This window comes from Crocodylus siamensis, chromosome 11 (assembly GCF_052110815.1).
Source record: "Crocodylus siamensis isolate JL-2025a chromosome 11, ASM5211081v1, whole genome shotgun sequence".
Taxonomy (NCBI): domain Eukaryota; kingdom Metazoa; phylum Chordata; order Crocodylia; family Crocodylidae; genus Crocodylus; species Crocodylus siamensis.
In genome coordinates, this window is record NC_143405.1 from 16,729,813 (window position 1) to 16,746,867 (window position 17,055).

Below are 17,055 nucleotides of genomic sequence, written 5' to 3' on the forward strand. Positions count from 1 at the left end.
AGGAGTAATAAGATGGTATGGGGTTGGGGTGGGGAGGAGGCAGGGGGAGGAGCTGAACAAGAAAAATGTCCCAATGCTGAAGCCTATAGAGGATCATGGAACCAAATGAGAAAGCTGGTAGGAGATGCTGCAGTTACGGACATTTAGAAATAAAGCAGAGATTTCCCTGGAGGGTAAATGTAGGGACAGTCCTGCTTTGTGCCCAGAAGGTAGAGTAGATAGCATCTTTCAGTCTCTGATTTCAGCCTCATCTACAGCATCCCAAGAATGATGCAAAATGACATACAAAGATGTAGTGCAGGAAAATGAAGAGGCTCTTTTGACTGGAAAAGGATAAGGAAGGAGCTGGTGCACTTTAGTACTGCACCACTCCCAAAGGTGTCCCTCACTTTGCCACAGCAAATCCTCACACTGCTGGATCCATTGTCCATTATGAACAGCCTGTGCCCAATGCTTAGCTACTACAATCACAAGCAAAGCCCTGGAGTCCAGCACCAGTAAGCATTCCCAGTGCTGTACCCTCCAGCACTGTAAACAGCAGCAATGCCATTCATTGTCCCTGGCCAGCCCTGCTGCAACTGCCAGTACCCACTGGCCTCTTCTGCGAACTCCCATGCCTGCTTGCTACAAGGACCACAGTCAGCTGTGGTCCACCTTCTGCCACTTGACAGGCCCAGCCAATATCACCACCACCTTCATGCCCCATCAGTGTCTGATTATCTGTACCAGGTAGGAAGAGACAGCCCAGAGGACAGAGTTCTGCCTGGGAACCTGGCAAGTCTGTCTGACAACTTCATCCTAGTATTGCTCTCTGTGCCCCCTCCATACTGTTGGACCTACATATTCAAGATCCAATCTTTACCCTCTCACCCACCCCCAAGAACATGGCTGTCATCAAGTAGCAGTTAATAAAAATCAAAGTTGTCTGTCAAGGTAATTTTCATTACTCTGAATACCATTTTCAAACCAAGGAGTGAATTCAGGCCCCATGAAAGGGAAGCATTAATTTTGTGCTGCTTGAGAAGGGAACAGTGTGGGAAGGAGCTGCGTTCACTTCCCCCACACGGCTGTGCCAAGGAACCTTAGTCCTGGCCTGCCACAAGCCCCCTGCCCCTCCTCAGCTCTGCTAATGCACCTCCCTCCTGCGGGTCTTTCTAATCTTGCCATCCTGGATTCTCCATAGAGCTCAGCTGATGCATCATAGTCCTGACTCTCAGCCCATGCTAACTGTCAATCTTTTTCACATCTTACACAGTTTTGTTAATGCAACTCTGCTGTGACCCATAGCATCCTCTGCTGCTAAACCCCACAACTCTGCTGAGCAGAAACTCCAGGCAAAGCTATGGCTGTGACAGGCCACACTGTGGACAAAGGCATGAACACGATGCTAGTTCTCTCCTGTGATATACCCAGGATTTAATTCCCAGTTTCAGAGGTGCTCTTCGGGGCACAGATCATTTCATGCATGTGCCCAAAGTCCTCTAAATTCGTGGGCAGAAAACACAACGGGATTTATTGGAAAGGCAGATCTGAACAAAGGCTGTACTAAGAGCTATAGATGAATTACTCATTGCTATTAGCAGAAATTGCCTAAGATCAAAATCAAACCACCCACCCAAATTATTTCAGCTGTGCATAAAAATGAGAGAAGCAGCAGGACCACATGGCTAGAGTAGTGCTATGGCATTTCAGACCCCTGGACTGTACTCCTAGCTCTGCTACTGACCCAGAGGGTGACCTTAGGCAAGTCACTTCATCTGTTAAGCTTTGCCCTTTCTCTCCCATATGTGACTCGTGTTGTCTCTGGAGAAAGGGTCGTACTGTTCAGACACAGTACCTTGTGTCTGAACAGTGCTCAGGACCAGGCAGTCTTGATCTCAACAGGGGCCTAAAGTGCTTTTGTAACCTCAGTCATCCTGCACATTTAAATTTTGTGTTTTGATCTCTGTAAGATTACTCCAAACATGAAGGCCAAATCCAAGTCTGACTAAGAGTTTAGGGAACTCTGGACTAGATACCAAGCACAGACCTACCTCTAACAGTGACCACTTAGAAGTCTGGGGCTCAACTCTGTTGTTGATATCCATCTCAGCAGTTCTGTACAGCACCAACACTCAGAGCTTTTCCCCTTTTAGAGGCCTTTTCGTTTTTTCCAGAGCCATCAACAATAACCAGACAAGTCTTCTACAGTTCCCTTTATCCAACCTTGGAGATCTCAGAACAGCAGAGACTCCCTGTGCCTAAAGAAGGGTGACTGCACCCAAAAGCTTGCAAAGAACTTTTTTCCAACTACTGGTTTGGTCTAATAAAAGATATCACATTTACCCAAAGAACCTTGCTTGCCTTACCCAACCAGGCCCTCTCACCCTTTGTAAGCATCCCAGAACCTTTCCCGGCTGGATCTAATAATTGAATAAGGCCATTTGATCCTTTGCTGATAAGGACTGGCTGTGGTGGATGATCCACTACTGGCTAAACTGACTTCCTTTAAACAGTCCAGCAGGCTCAGTGTACTGGCACCACGAAGTAGTAGAAGGAGAGGTGGCAGGGAGGAAACAGGAGGTAGTGAGCTGAGAAGCAACCAGAAGTGACATAGGAAGAACATTGTCAAGAAAAGGGTGGTTGTGAAGAGAACAAGTGGATGGAAGGGGCACTGATGGTAGAAAGAGAGAAGCTCAAAATCTCTAGCTACTTCTGCCCTAGGATCAAATCTTCGGGATGTGATGGTGTTGCAGGTGCCAGCTCCACACCCTCAGTCCCAGAACTCGGGCATCTTCTATTTAAATCTATTAAGTCAGGTTTGAAGCTCATATTTAAAAAGAAAGCTGTGACTCACTGGTTCTTGGACAAGTAAATTCTCTCCCTGAATTAGACCCTTGCAGCAGGCTGGCAAAGAAACATTACCCTTGCTGCCAGCAGCAATGAAAAACCCAGGCCAAACAGAAAGAAACCTCAACAAATTAAGTGGATTTAGTCCTGGTGAGAGGTTCTGGGTCAACAGCCGGAGCAAATAAAGTTCTCTGTCTACAGACATGGCAGGCACCACACAGACAGCTGGCACCTTCCTCTCACTGTCCCACAAAAAGGGCTCACCCCTGACCTGCAAGAAGCAACTCTGAGGGCGAGAAGGGCATTCAGTTTCCATGGCCTTGTCAGTCCTAAGCTCCTCCTCTGAGGCTGCCAACAAAGAGCCCAATTAATGCCATCTGTGGGAGTAGCTTCTGCCCTGCTTTATACAGATTCAGGCTCTCCAAAATGTAACGATCAGAAGGAGGCACTGGCATTAAGTCCTGGGCCAACAAAGGACAGCGTGGCTATGGACAATGCTCTGGCCTCATCAGTGCCTGTTCAAACAGCTCCATCACAAACGCGGCAGAAATGTTAATGGGATTTTTACCATACATCATACTGAGGCAGTTCAAGATACTCTGTGTTAACAGAGCTCCACAATAACACCACTTTGAATCACATGGAGAATCAAGGTCTCTCCTTACGCAGCTGAAGACGCACCTGTATGCTCAGTCCTTGTCTTAAACTAGGAGACCTCCATACACTGCCCCCCTGACTACAGAAACAGATGCTTGCTCATTCTTCCATCTCTGCCTCCCAACCAGCCCAAATCTTGGAGCCTTGAAAAAAAATGAAACATGATCAAATGGTTTTCCAAGAGCCCCAGCTAGGACTGAGCTGTGCTGGCACTGGGTACAGCTTTACAACGTAGACATTCTTCCATCACTCAGGAAAGACTACAGTAGCTCCATCAGGGTAGTTAAGTCCAGGGATCTGGGTTTTCTGTCTGCTGTGGAAAAACGTGGATTTTCTCCTTGAAAAGAGAAAAACTCAGGAACAGTGGGTTCCCCTTATAGGCTGGCAGAGTTCAAGCCTGCAAGAGGCTGGCTGGGGCTGGGGGGAGCAGGACACAGGGGGCAGAGGCATCACATGCTTGTGCGCATGCACACAGGCACATGGCAGCCAGGCAGCAGTGGAGAGCAGCTCCCACAGCTCCCTCCTGATAAGTCAGTGGGGGTGGGCAGAAGTGATGCATCAGAGAGGTGAAGGGGGGGCACATGCCCCCCCACATTTCTGTGCCCACAGCAGGGTCCAGCGCAGGAGGGAGCACCGCACCACCACGGCAGCCAAGGTGAGGTGCAGTGGTGGTGGCAGCACTGAGTTGTGCTCCTGCTGCTGCTGGGTAGGCAGGGAGCACCTCACCTGGGTGACCACGGTGGCGTGGTGCTCCCTCCTGCACCATATCCCACCTGTTGGGCTGCAGAGGCAGCTCCTGTCCAGAGCTGGTCTGGCCCAGCTGCAGCCCCACAGCCCACTGTGGGTGCAAAAATCTGGGGAAGCATGTGCCCCTGCACACCCCTACATGACCTGTGCCCCTCCACTCACCCCAATGAGGCCCCTGTTCCCACAACCCCTTCCCCACTCACCCACCTTCTTCCTTATACCCTGGGGGGCTGGGGCCTGGGCATGGTGGGGGCAGCAACTCAGTAGCGAGGGACACCAGAAAGGCCAGGGGACTGTGGGTTTGGAGTGAGGGACAATGGCATGGGCAGAGGCAAGGCACTGGTATATCAGGGCTGCTCAGCACCACAAAGCAGCTGGGGGAGGGGGAGACAGCCACAGCTGGACCCTGGTCCAGTGAAGAGGACAGGGGGAGCTCTGATTTTCCATGATAAAAAAAACCAAAATCAAATGCCAAAATATATAGTTATTTAGAATTGATTTTATTATAATGATTGAGGCATTATTAGGCTTCCAAATTGCTTTAAAATTGTAAATATTTCAATAAAAACACTGTGTTCAATTAACTCTTATACATATATATATAGTGGCCTTTCATTTTAATCACAGATTTTGGGACTTTTAATAAGAGAATTTGGGATTTTAATATGAGAGAATTTGGGATTTTTAAAGCAGAGAAAACCAGGATACCTGGTTATGTTGGAAAAGAGTTTCTAGTCAGGAATATCATTGCAACAAGCCCACATTCTGCAAGGGACCCTGCAGCACTTAAAGCCTCAAGAAACTAAAAGCCATCCATAGTATAACCCCAGAGGTTTCTCTGGTGTTACATGGGGAAGGATTTTTTTCCCAGTAAACCACCAGCCCCTTAATCAAGTCATTTACAGTTCTCATTTACAGCACAGGTGGAATGGGAATAAATCTTCAGCAACACAGTTAATCTTCATTTAGGGCATTTCAAAAGATATTTTTATTATAAACACTGGAAAATTAATCAAAACAGTCCCATTGATTCTGACTGATACTTGCATCCAAAGCTGAAACTATGGTTCTCAGGCAATTAACTGATTTCAGTTTGCAGGAGGCTCAAAACCAGACACAAATTCAAAAAGAACAAAGGATTTGTTTTTTAGGCAAATTTTATCGGCTATAAGTGGGGGTGGGAGAAGGAAAGCGCTCTGTTCTTTAGCATTTTCCCTGCAAAAAGCTATAGCACAAATTGTTCTAATAAATCTCCCAGAAGTTGTTGTGCTTTGAATATTTCTCAGCATTACGGAAAAAAACACTTTCAAAGCCCTTTTTATTGCATTACATACCTCGTTCTCACATACAAAATGCCTGCTCTCCCAACAGAATGAGCAGGTCAGTCCTTAATGAATTCTGTTGAATTCAACTTGATTAAAGAGTGTTCAGTACAGCTATCACCCATATTTAAGACTATCACACAAAACCCCTGTCCAACATGATAGACAAATATGCAGCCACTTACATTTGTTTCTCTGACAACATCGCAGGATCAGCAACACAACTCCAAAATTCTGACATTTAATGTAGGAGAATGGTCAAAATCCTAGGTCTGAACCTTGATCCAGTTTCTGGATTCCAAGAATTTTGTTCTTTATTGCAACAGATCAATTTTCTTTCAGTAAACAAATACACAAAAGGTGATGTGCTGCTACTTGGCAAAGCAGCTAATTCATGCCCCATAGAGAAAAAAAAAAAAAAGGTCAAAAGTTCCCCTAAGCGTAACAGCTCATAAGATGCATGTGATAAAGGCACTCTACTTTCTGTGGCTAAATGGCACACAAGGGAGCCATGTGGCTGGCACCATATCCGGCTGCTTTTGATTCCCCAGACTAATGAGCAGGTACCCATCTGCAGCTTGGCCTACTGGGAATCACATCTGGCATGAGTCCAAATCATAGTTCAAACTCACATTATTGGAACCAAAGCAAAATGCTTTAACTGCTCTGTTACCCGGCACTCCATGGTGGGAGGTAAATAAAGTTACTAGCATTGCACTTTATTTTAATACCTGACAGACATGATAGTGACTGTATGCCTCATACCCACACTGGATTGTCCATACGCATCTGTTCACAGAGGCACAGTGCATGGGAGAATGCAGTGATGGGAGATGAGGTTATGAGGTTAACCTGAAACCTGTGAGAGCTGAGTTCAACTCTGCTTTGCCATAGATTCTTAATGCGTTTTACTTCCCACTTAGTCTCTGTATGCCTCAGTCCTCCATCTGCAAAAATGGGGATAATATACCTGAGCCACCTCCAAATGTGGTTATGAAGTGCATAGATGTCAGACTAATTGCAATTATATAGGTCTCTTATATAGATAGCCATGCAGAGGGAATAGAATGAATTCTCCATTAGCATTGTTATTTATACTACTATGGCACAGAGTGACTCCAGCTGCAACAGGGGTCCAGTTCTACTGGGCTTTGTACAGACACAAGTAGAAGGAAGTTCCCACCTTGAGGGGCTTCCAATATATGCACAAGACAGACAAGGGGTGGCAGAGATGAAAGATTATACTCCCCTCCACCACACACACATTTCTCAGATGTGAAATTGAGGTACTGACAGACCAAAGGCTGAGAATCACAACCCCCACAATTTACACTGGCCTTCGCACTTCTCACCTCTTTTGGTCCTTCAGAAAATCCTCACCAAAGATAGACCAAGGCTAGTGACAGAAATTACACATAAACCAGTTTAGGTGATCAGAAACTGGTTTAAACCTGTAACAGAACAGAAGTTCAGTGCACATAAACCAGTTTCAAAATGTCTAAAACTGGTTTAAGAAAACCTGATTGAATGTAGTATCGGACTTAACTGATTTAAGTCAAACCTGTTTATGAAACTTCTGTCCCAGACCCCTAGTTTAAATTAAATCAGAGTCCCCCAGCATCCCAGAATGCTTTTCAGCCTTGGGCTGGGGCTCTGCTCTACTATCTGTTTGACTCAATCCCTCTGCTCCCTAGCTGGAGCAGTGAAGGCTGGCTCACTGCCCACCAAGCAAACCTAGTTGCGCCTAGGGAGGGGGGTTACACTTACCTTCCCCCAAGTACAGAGCTGCCCTGCCAAAACTTACTGCTGGCTGCAACTGTGGACTACAAATCCCAGAGGCATCTGGAAGCAGGAAACAGAAGTGATGAGCAACCCTGCAGAGTCCTGCTGTTGTGACTGTGGACTACAAATCCCAGAGACCTCAGGGGCAACAGGAAGAGTAAGTGAACACACAGCCCAGGCTGTGTTTATAGATCTTCAGTTTATAGTTTTTCAGACAAAGAGCTATTCTTGTCCAAACTTTTATTAATTCAATACCACTACCTTCTCCCCTGCAAGCAGATCAGGGGCTGGGGCCTAACCATGCCCCCTCTGCTCCAGCAGGGCTTTCTCTCTTCCCTCCTCTTTGGCAGTGGCTGGCAGGTGTGCTGTAGCACCCCCCAGCTTCTGCCTTGAGCCACTGCAGGCATGTGGCTGCATTCCCCGAATCAGAAGTGAATGTGTGTTCATTTGTTTATCAGTTCAACTTCTGCAGCTCAGACTAAAGCTGCAGTCTTCGCAAAGACTGAATCAATTTAGCCTCGAGCTCTTTGATTATCTGTACTTAGCCCAGGAGTCTGTAACCAAACTGGGAACTGAAGCCAGACCTCCTGGGTCTTAGCTCATTGACATAACCTGTGAGTGGGGGAGCACTAGCCCCAGGCTCCAGTTCAGAGGGGGTACCACCTATAAGGTATCTAGCAAGCATATCCAAACTTCCTAACTGCTTATGGTAGGGAACGCACAGCTCTCAGACAACAAAACACCGGAATAGCAGCAGCAGTCATTGCAAGTGAAGCCCACACCATGGTCCCAGCAGCAGAAGCAGCCCATCACTTGGCATACACACACTCTCTCTCATACTGAGGGTGCCAAAAGTCTAGCCTCCAGCCTAAGAATCACCTCCATCTTCCTGCCTCCCTCTTGCCTCTGTTGAATGATAAAGAAAAGTAAGGGAGAAGTCTCAGCTTATCCCTGCTCCTCCTTAGTTATCTAGTGATTGTATTCAAACAACACTAGCTTCCCTTGTTGCTCATGGTCAGGAGAGCTCAGCTTTTGGAGAACAGACACACTGAGCAGAGCTGCTGAGTGGGAAAGTGCCAATGCCAGAAAATCACTCTCCAAAGCAGGGCCACCCCAATGCTCCTGACCACATAAGCCCTGTAGGAGAGTACAGTGCAAGTACACCACAGCTGTTCAACCCAAAGGGGCACTCCCTTGCTGAGCCAATAGTCCCTCCCTAAGCCAAAATAAACCCAGCTGAGAGGCAGCTGCCTTCCTCATCTGTAGATCAGGCTACCGGAGCAGGCTTTAAGGACCAACTTGAAGTCCTGTGTAAGCACGTTCGACTCTGCTGGCTTCAACAATGTCAAACTACAGATGACTTTCAGTACAGCAGCACCAGGGATCAAAGAGTGAGAAATGGCTCTTTAAGGGAGTCCTGAGTACAGCACTTTCATTAAGGAGCAGCTCATATTGTACTGCTCTAATCTGCCAGCACTTTCCCCCTGACTGCCTCCTGCTCTATCTTATCTGCTTGACTATTGTGAGGCATTAAAACTTTCCTATGGCTTTTTGCCAGTAACCTATACACCTCCACAATAGGCTTTCCCTGAAAGTCAAGTCCTCTGTGCTAGAGGAATAAATCAATCATTTACCCAGGTTAAATCCACTTCCACATGCAACAGGGTACAAACTGGCAATATTTGCATATCAACCCGTATAAGAAGTTTCTCAAGGCAACCAAGTTGTTTCCAGGAGCCCTGCATGCAATGTCACAATACTTGCTTGTTGCTAATGTTGGATGCATTCAACATAACAGATCTCACGCTCGCACACAACAAGTGGGTAGGCAAGAGTTCAAGTAACCTGGCAGATCACATCGTAGTAATACAGGATAAAGTTGCTTGGGACTACATAGAATTAAACCTCTACGCAAACACTACCTTGTTAAGCTTTACAATCCACAGATATGAAGCTGGTATTTTTTCCTCATTTTATAGACAGAAAAACAAAAGCTGAAAGACAGAACTGGCCACATAATAAGTCAGTATCAAGACAAACTCGGGAGAGATGATGGTGAACAGGATTGATGGGAGAGACACGCTCAAGTACTCACAGTTTCTGATGTGCAGCTGATCCTAGTTCAACATCCACAGGGAACAGCCTTTTCCATTTGCTTTATGACTGTGTCAGCAAGGAGATCACCCAGGACTGAGGAACACCTACATGACACCTCTTCTACAGCCATAAGCCTTTTCTCCACGTTTCACTACAGATGAGCTCTGCAGACAGAGGAGTAGACTCGCATATGCTATGCCTATCTCAGGGTGCTTAGTCCAGTCCAGAAAGCAGACTGACCTTAGCACACCCATGTATCTGACCCTACATTTTAACTACTGTATATCCTCCAAAAGACATTATCCGTTCAGAGTCAACAGACTCTAGGAGCCTGAAGTGCATTGGTCCTATCTTATATATAGCATCATACTGAATTATTAACTTCATTTTTGTTAGTGCCTGAACCAGAAAGTACCCTGTGTAACTTTCATCTCCCAGGCTGTGTTTGTGGGGAAGCAGTCTTCCCAATTTTAAATCAAGCAGATTCACTTTAGAGTTACTAAATAAAAACCACATGCATACAGTTACACTGACAGACAGTATTATTGATAGGGTATGTTCACAGCCTACTTACAAGTAAGAATATAGATTAGCATCTGACAGAGTAGGCTATCACTTAGGAAAGATCATGCATCTCTGAACCAGTTAGTCTCTAAGGTGTGAATCTCAACCAGGATACCCTGAGATCCTTTCAAGGGGGTCATGGGGTGCTATGCAATGTTAGAACTACTAGGTAGGCAAACAAGATAAACCCAGCAGACACATCCAGACGAGCGGGGGTGTGCAGTTTGTGGCAGCACAAACTACAAATGTTTGTTGTGACATTGCATGCAGAGTTCCTGGAAACAACTGGGTTGCCTTAAGAAAACTTCTTACGTGGGTTACTGGGTTGATGGGAAAATACTGCCTGTTTATACTGCAATTTTGCAGCACAGAGCCAAAATCTGCTACCAAGAAATCCTGGTAGGAAAAAAAAAAGCACTGGGAAAGAACATGGTGCAGTGCACGCAACAGGAGCATGCACCCGAAGACATGGAAGCTTAGTCCTCCAGGGAGACACTCTGGCTATCAGCCAGAGTGTCTCCCCTCCTTCAGTTGTACCCCGACTCCTCCAGCACTCCAGGAGCTGGGAGGAGCTGGGCCTGGGCAGTTTGATCGAAACAGGGCAATCTGTCCCATCACAAAACTCACGTGCAGGGGCATGTGCTGTGGCAGAAAGCAATGACATAAATTTGTCCTGCTACTATTTTTGCTGCTGCAAGTACACACCCCTGTACATCTGGACATGTTCAGAGATTTCAGACAGGAATCCACAGTGTTAAAAACATTCTGACCTACTGTGGGCTTTCTGAGTTCTCTGCAACAGAAGAATGGCTCTATTATTTTTTTCTATAGTCAAGAATGAATGAAAGCCAAGAGCTGGCATTTTCTGAGGGGTGCCTTGAATTTAGGAAGGCTGAGAATCACTGCTCTAAAGTGCCACTCTGCCTTACCTTTGCCTAACCCAGTAAACTATATCCCAGTTGCCACAGTCTCCATGCAGCTAAAAATATAGGACCAAATTCAGCAACTCAGCTGGCTTTGATGAATAGTGGTGTATTTGAGCCACCCAGGGTATACATTTTAAACTCAACTGACATCTCTCTCATTACAACTAGACATGTTGAAATATTGATGTCACTAATACTGTTACTGATGAAATGGAAAGGGAAAAATCCCAAGTAACCATTCATTATACAGCAATGACACTTAGTATTCACTGGAGAGAGATTTAAGCCTCTAGTCCTGAGCACTCATATTAAGGATCTGAGAAACAGAAGCCAAAGAATTTGCCATCGGTACACAGGACTAAATGTTATCTTACAAACCGTGATCTCGGGAAAATCTCCATGGACCACATGGTGTTAAAGTGGAATAAAGCAGGCTATTTTACATATATTCCTTGCAAAAATTAGCACTGAAGAGAAAAGGAAGAGAAAGATTCTACTGGACCTCCCTTTGAGGAATGACTTAGATCAGAAGTTCTCAAACTGTGGTCCGCAGACCACCACTGGTCCGCAAACTCCATTCACGTGGTCCACAGAAAGGTGACCTAAGGCTAAAACTGACAAACATTACACCTGACTTCCCAGAGCTTTGCTCAAAAAAACAGGCACATCCATCACGTTAGAAAGGTAAGACTACTGATATTAAAATATGAGTTGTGTGCTTTGATTTGTAGAACAAAAAAAGTTTATTAGGTGGTCCGCCGAGAACCTCAGCAATTTTCAAGTGGTCTGTGGGAAAAAGAGTTTGAGAACCACTGATTTAGATATCTTGTTAGCATTCAAAGTGTGAGGGCCCTGAAATGCTCTCTTGAAAGATCCAACACTGCTCCTTCAAAAAGTGACTGAAAAAGCTCCTGGTCTTCAGATCTCCATGAAAAAGAGTAAAGGTGAGTTTAGACATTCAAGAAGTGAAAAGCAAGCAGTCTCCTACATAAATCATAAAGAAAAAAATGGGAAATGGGAAAGACTACAGCCCCAGTTTTTTTAATTTCTTTTGAATGGCTCTGCTTAAAAAAAATTCTCTCAGCTCTTTACCCTTTTGGGTAGAATTTATTCCACATGGCTGCCATGCTACACCCCAGAAGTGGCTGCATTTAAGTGGTGCTGTACAAACACAGAATCAAATCCTGATTGCCTTGCTGATTTGCTTTGAAGGGAGTTTTTGCCTATGTTAGGACATCAGATTTCAGCCCATACATTTTTAATTTGCGTCTGGATCCTTTGGAATGACAGGAATTAGGGAAAGATCAATCCCATTATTATAGGCTTAATAATGAGAAAGCCAGTGATAATACCTTTACAGTTGAAAAGTGGGATTTATCCCAACAAGCAGAACATCATGTGGCAACAACATAAGCAAGGACATTGTCTGTGCAGCTGCATCTGTACACCATCGCCAAGGATGGTGATGGCAGTGGTTTACTGAGCATGGGCATCTCTCAGTCAATGGGGTTAACATAAGGTTTGATGGAAAGATCGGGGAGAGATGGTCAGGGAGAGAAGAGGAAATATGATGTTGTTGCCTGAAGGGTCCTGATCTAAATCCCAAAACACTTCAATGGGAGTCGAGTGAGGCCCAGCATAGGAAGAACCTTAAATAAACATCTCATCCCACTGAAATCAGTGGAGCTATGTTTAACATCAGCGGTGTGCTAAGAAACCTTGCTTCTTAATGTGTCCAAGCCTAACACTGCAGGTTCTTGAATGACAACCATCTAATGCTTCCGCTTTCAAACTATTCAATTGCTTTTAATCTCAGCTCCAAATTCCTGACTTCGAAATGTTTGGGGGTTCAAATATTCTGATACAATTGGTCTCTATTAATGGATCTCTACTCTGTTTTATCAAGGGACCTGACACTGCTGGAAGCTAGGCATCCTCAGCTCCAAGCACGTGCCCATGTTCTTACTGACCTGGCACAATAATCTATTCGTTGCAGTCCCTCAAGGCTGGCTTTTTTGTAGTTTCTTTATGTGGTGGACTGTGTGTGCAGTCAGATTCCCCTGCTGTTTGTGAAGGTCTTTCACACAGTAACTGAGGAGAAAGCTATTTTTTACAAATATGGAAGTGAGTTTGTCAAGCCACAAAAGCAGCCTGCAGCAGGGGACTCAGGGCAGAAGTACAGACTGCAACTTGTCATCTTCTTTTTTTTTTTTTAAACGGCCACTTTTAAAACCGACACTGTCCCATTAACAGAACATGCATGCTCCTAATGTCACAAAGTCCCCTGTGCTTCAGAAGAAGATACAGATAGACAGGGGGACTTATGGGGGGACTAGGAGAAGGAACCAGGGAAGAGAAGTCGGAGACTGAGTAGCAGCCAGGGAGGTGAATGCACAAAAGCCAGCTTTTGGGCAGTCCTGGGGTGAGATGCATAGGTCCCCCAAGAGAATTAATGACCCACCCCCTCCTCTCCCAGTGTGTAGGGGTAATGGCTCCAGCTTATCACTGGGTAGGACTCTGTGGAAAGAAAGAGGGAGATAACATTCCTAGGAGTGAGCCATACATGGCGGGAGGTGAGGAAACAAACACACCTGAGGCAGATGGGATAACATCTGGGGAGTGAGGTTACATGCCTGGGGAGAATGCAACACAATCAAGCTGTACAATAGTGAACTTATGTAACCACTACACCTCCCTCTCCCCATCTCTCCTACAGCTTCTTACACTCACTTGTTGCATCATGTCCTTAATTAGGCTGCAAGTTCTCTTGGCAGGAGCCATATCATCTCACCTATTTGTACAACACCTAGAACAGAGGGAGGCCCCAATCCTAATTGTGGTCTTCTTCACCTATTACCAGAGTGCAGAGTTTAAGAACAGCAATAATGATGGACTGGGGGTGTATGGAATTTGTCTCTGTTTCTGGTCCTGATACCCAGTGGCTACTTTCCCCAGTATCTCTTGTTCACTGAAAATGCTGACATTAAAATATATAAGTCATGGAGAATGCTTAAAAATTCCCCTTTTGGAATTTCCTGCCTTGCTAATCATGGGTAGCTCTGTGCGGCTGCTTATATTTCAATCACTCTGTGGTAGAAGGATGTCTCTGACTCATCTGTGGTGAGCAGCACATCATGAAGAAGGTGAAGAAGCAGAACCTTTTCTGCAAACAAACTAGCTGCACTGAAACCTCATCTTTCCTCCAGTGCTAAAATGTGCACTAAATTGTGCACACAATAGGCATTAGCAGGAAATAAGTTTTGTCAGTTAGATTCATCAGAGCAGTAATAAAAAAAAAAGGGCAGACCACTAATTTTACACACTTTCTCTCTTGCAAACATGCCCACAAGCAACACGGCCATTCTCTCTTGCTGTCTGCCCTTTCCTTGAAGTCATAAAAAAGCCCAAGGACTTTTTGCTGAAGCAGGAAAGTGTTAAAGGCAGGCTACCGAACAGAGACCACTGAGCTGACCCTGGATAGCATCTCTTAGGCTGCCACCTTGCAGACCTAACACAAGCATAGTTCCTACTGAATTCACAGGAGAATCAAGCCCCTGTTTCATTTCACTCTCCAAGTGTGACTTTCACCACAACAGTAATCCCAGTCTCCCACTTGACACAGCTCCTTCATTTCTGAAGGCCGCAGGAAAGTGCCAAGTAGGTGTCTAGGACAGACAGCCTTCGTAGCATTCACTCACCTGCCACGCTGAATTAATAAAAACAACTGTTGCCCTCCTTACAGCCTTAGCTTTTAGTATGCTTTATAAACTTTCATTCATTTAATCCCATGCATCTCCCACAAGGTACATCACAAATGTGCAGGGATCACATCGTCCGCCTCCAGTGTGCAGAGCCCTCTGGGGCAGGAGAAGAAAGCTGCTTAACAGCATAGGGACACCAGCTGAGCGCCTATCATGACTACAGGCGTCACGGTTGAAACCTCATCACTTGAGACAAGGCCACATCCACGCTAAGCATCACCAGCGGTCTCCGGGCAGCCCCGGGAGTTCGGACATCATCTAAGATTTGATCCGAGAGGAGCAGCCGGCGGGGAGGCGGGCAGGGAGGTTCCTGCCCTCGGGGTAGGGCAGCAGCATCGCAACACGCCCCACGAGGCTGCGAGCAGTCGCAACCCGGGCGCGGGGTCAGCGCGGCGCCGTCCGGAGCGGCTCCCCTCGCGGGGCGCTGCCTCCCGCCGGCCCGAGGGCCCAGCCCCGTGTCGGCCGCGGCCGCCCGCGCTGCGCCCCGCGGCTGTTCACTCCGGACCCTACCGACGGCGGCGCCGGGCTCCCCCCGGCCTCCGCCCGCGCTCGCGGCAGCCCAGCCCCTTCCCCGCTATTACACTAGGTCATCACCAGAACAACGCTCCTAATGACGGTGGGCGGCGCTTGCCCGCAGGTGCCCCCGGGCGGACTCACCGGCTCCCGGCGCGGGCAGCGGCGGCGGCGGCTCCCGGCTGCGTGGCGCCCGCGGCGGCTCCGGCTCCGGCTCCGGCTCCTCCTCCGGGGGCTGCGAGCGGAGGCAGAGCCGGCATGGGGCTCGGGCAGCGCGGAGCCGAGCGCCTCCTCCGGGCAGCCCCCGCCCCCGCGGAGATGCAGCGCTCGCCCCCGCCCCGGCTCGCAGCCCCGGAGGAGCCGCTCACCCCCGCGCGGCCTCCCTGCCCTCCTGCCCGGGGAGCCACGAGCGCCCCCAGCTTTGCCCCCGTGAGCCGCCCCCTGACCCCCGCGGAGAAACGCGGCCGATCATCCGGCCACTTCTGGGAAAACCCTCCAGCACCTCCTCCTGCGCCGCTGCCAGAGCAAGGCCCTTCTCCAGAGCACCCCATCCACTCCTGCCAGAGCAATGCGGGGATGATTGTCACCCCAGAGCAGTGCAACCGCCCTGAAGCTGCACCCACCCAGCACAACGCAGGTTCAGTCTTCCTTCATCAGGAAACCAGCCTGCCATCTTCCACCCCCCGCTTCTCTTTCTTGGCCAGTGGCAAAGAAATGGTACCATCCATTACCCCTCCACTCACTGTCTTCTCACTTTCCCTCTGCAGCCTGGTCTCAGCCTTCCTCCGCTCTGACATGAAAGTCATGAACTCCCTCCTACCTCTGTATGTCCCCTAAGGAAGGTGTTACAATTTGCTGAATATGAAAAAAAAGAAGCCATTCACCTTGGTCTGCAGCTTGGAGACCTTTCTGTGGCCTCCACCACTCCCTATGGGCATTGCTAATAAATTAGTGTCAGTAGGTATTCATACCTGAATGGGGAAGCGTGAGGCTTTTGGGAGAAACTTTTGACATGAGTGGTATGTCTTCAGTTCTTCTATTTAATGATCCCCTTGCTAGACAGAGACAAATTTCCCTGTGATCATTCTAAGATCTTGTATTTGAGCCTCCCATGCCTTGTGTTACCACAGCAGAGCTTGTATGAGCCAGGCGATGGAGGTTAAGAGTCCTGATCTAATCCAGGCTCTGTGACCTCAGGCCAGTTTCTTCACCTCTCAGTGGCTATGGTTTTCCTCCCTCAAGCAGTCGGCCCTGTCCTCCTCCGGTGGAATCTGTCTGACTCAAGGACTCCCTCTTATGATGTGTTCGTGCACTATCTAGCACAATGGAGTCCATAACTCAGCTGAGCCCTCAAGGCACTGCAATGATGCAAATAACAAGCTGTGGAGTTAGTCTTTTAATATTGGTGCTATATTTAAGGACAGGAAGCCAAGCTCTTCCCTACAGTTAGTATGAGATTACAGGGAGCTAAATTAGGGGGACAAGTTGGAGGCCACCCCCTCCTACATTAAGTGATGACAGGCATTGACTTAGATGCAAATGCCACACAGAATATGTCTTGTGATCAAGGAAAGCTGTTTGAATATCCTAGAAGCTACCTAGGTATCCACTCCAGTGATCTGTCCAAAGGTCACAGATCCCTATAGCGTGGAGCTTTGGAGAGGGGTGAAATCAAAGACATGTCTTCAGTCCTCTGGTTCACTTTGGTTTCACCCTCATTTACCTCTAGGCAAAATCACTGGTTGCTGTGTGCTTTGCTTTCTCTCTACTTTATAGCTCAGTTGGTTTCTTGCATGTGTGCAGAAAATGTATCAAGGCTGGAAAACATCACATGTTCTAACAGTGTCATTTATGTCC

The 17,055-nt window shown here is 47.2% G+C and overlaps 1 protein-coding gene across 3 annotated transcripts in view; it reads right to left on the reverse strand.

Moving 5' to 3' along the window:
- LOC149855494 (dual specificity testis-specific protein kinase 1-like) overlaps positions 1-15,495 on the reverse strand; it is a 59,690-nt gene extending 44,195 nt beyond the window's left edge. The window contains exons 1-2 of one of the 3 annotated variants that reach the window (XM_090022523.1): positions 15,343-15,472; positions 9,433-9,598 (exon numbers count right to left, since the gene is read on the reverse strand). The gene's annotated coding sequence lies outside the window, so the exon portion shown is untranslated. Of the gene's footprint in view, positions 1-9,432; positions 9,599-15,279 lie in introns of all 3 variants that reach the window. The other 2 variants (XM_090022526.1, XM_090022525.1) reach the window with 2 other exon arrangements.
- Between the last annotated feature and the right edge of the window lie 1,560 nt (positions 15,496-17,055).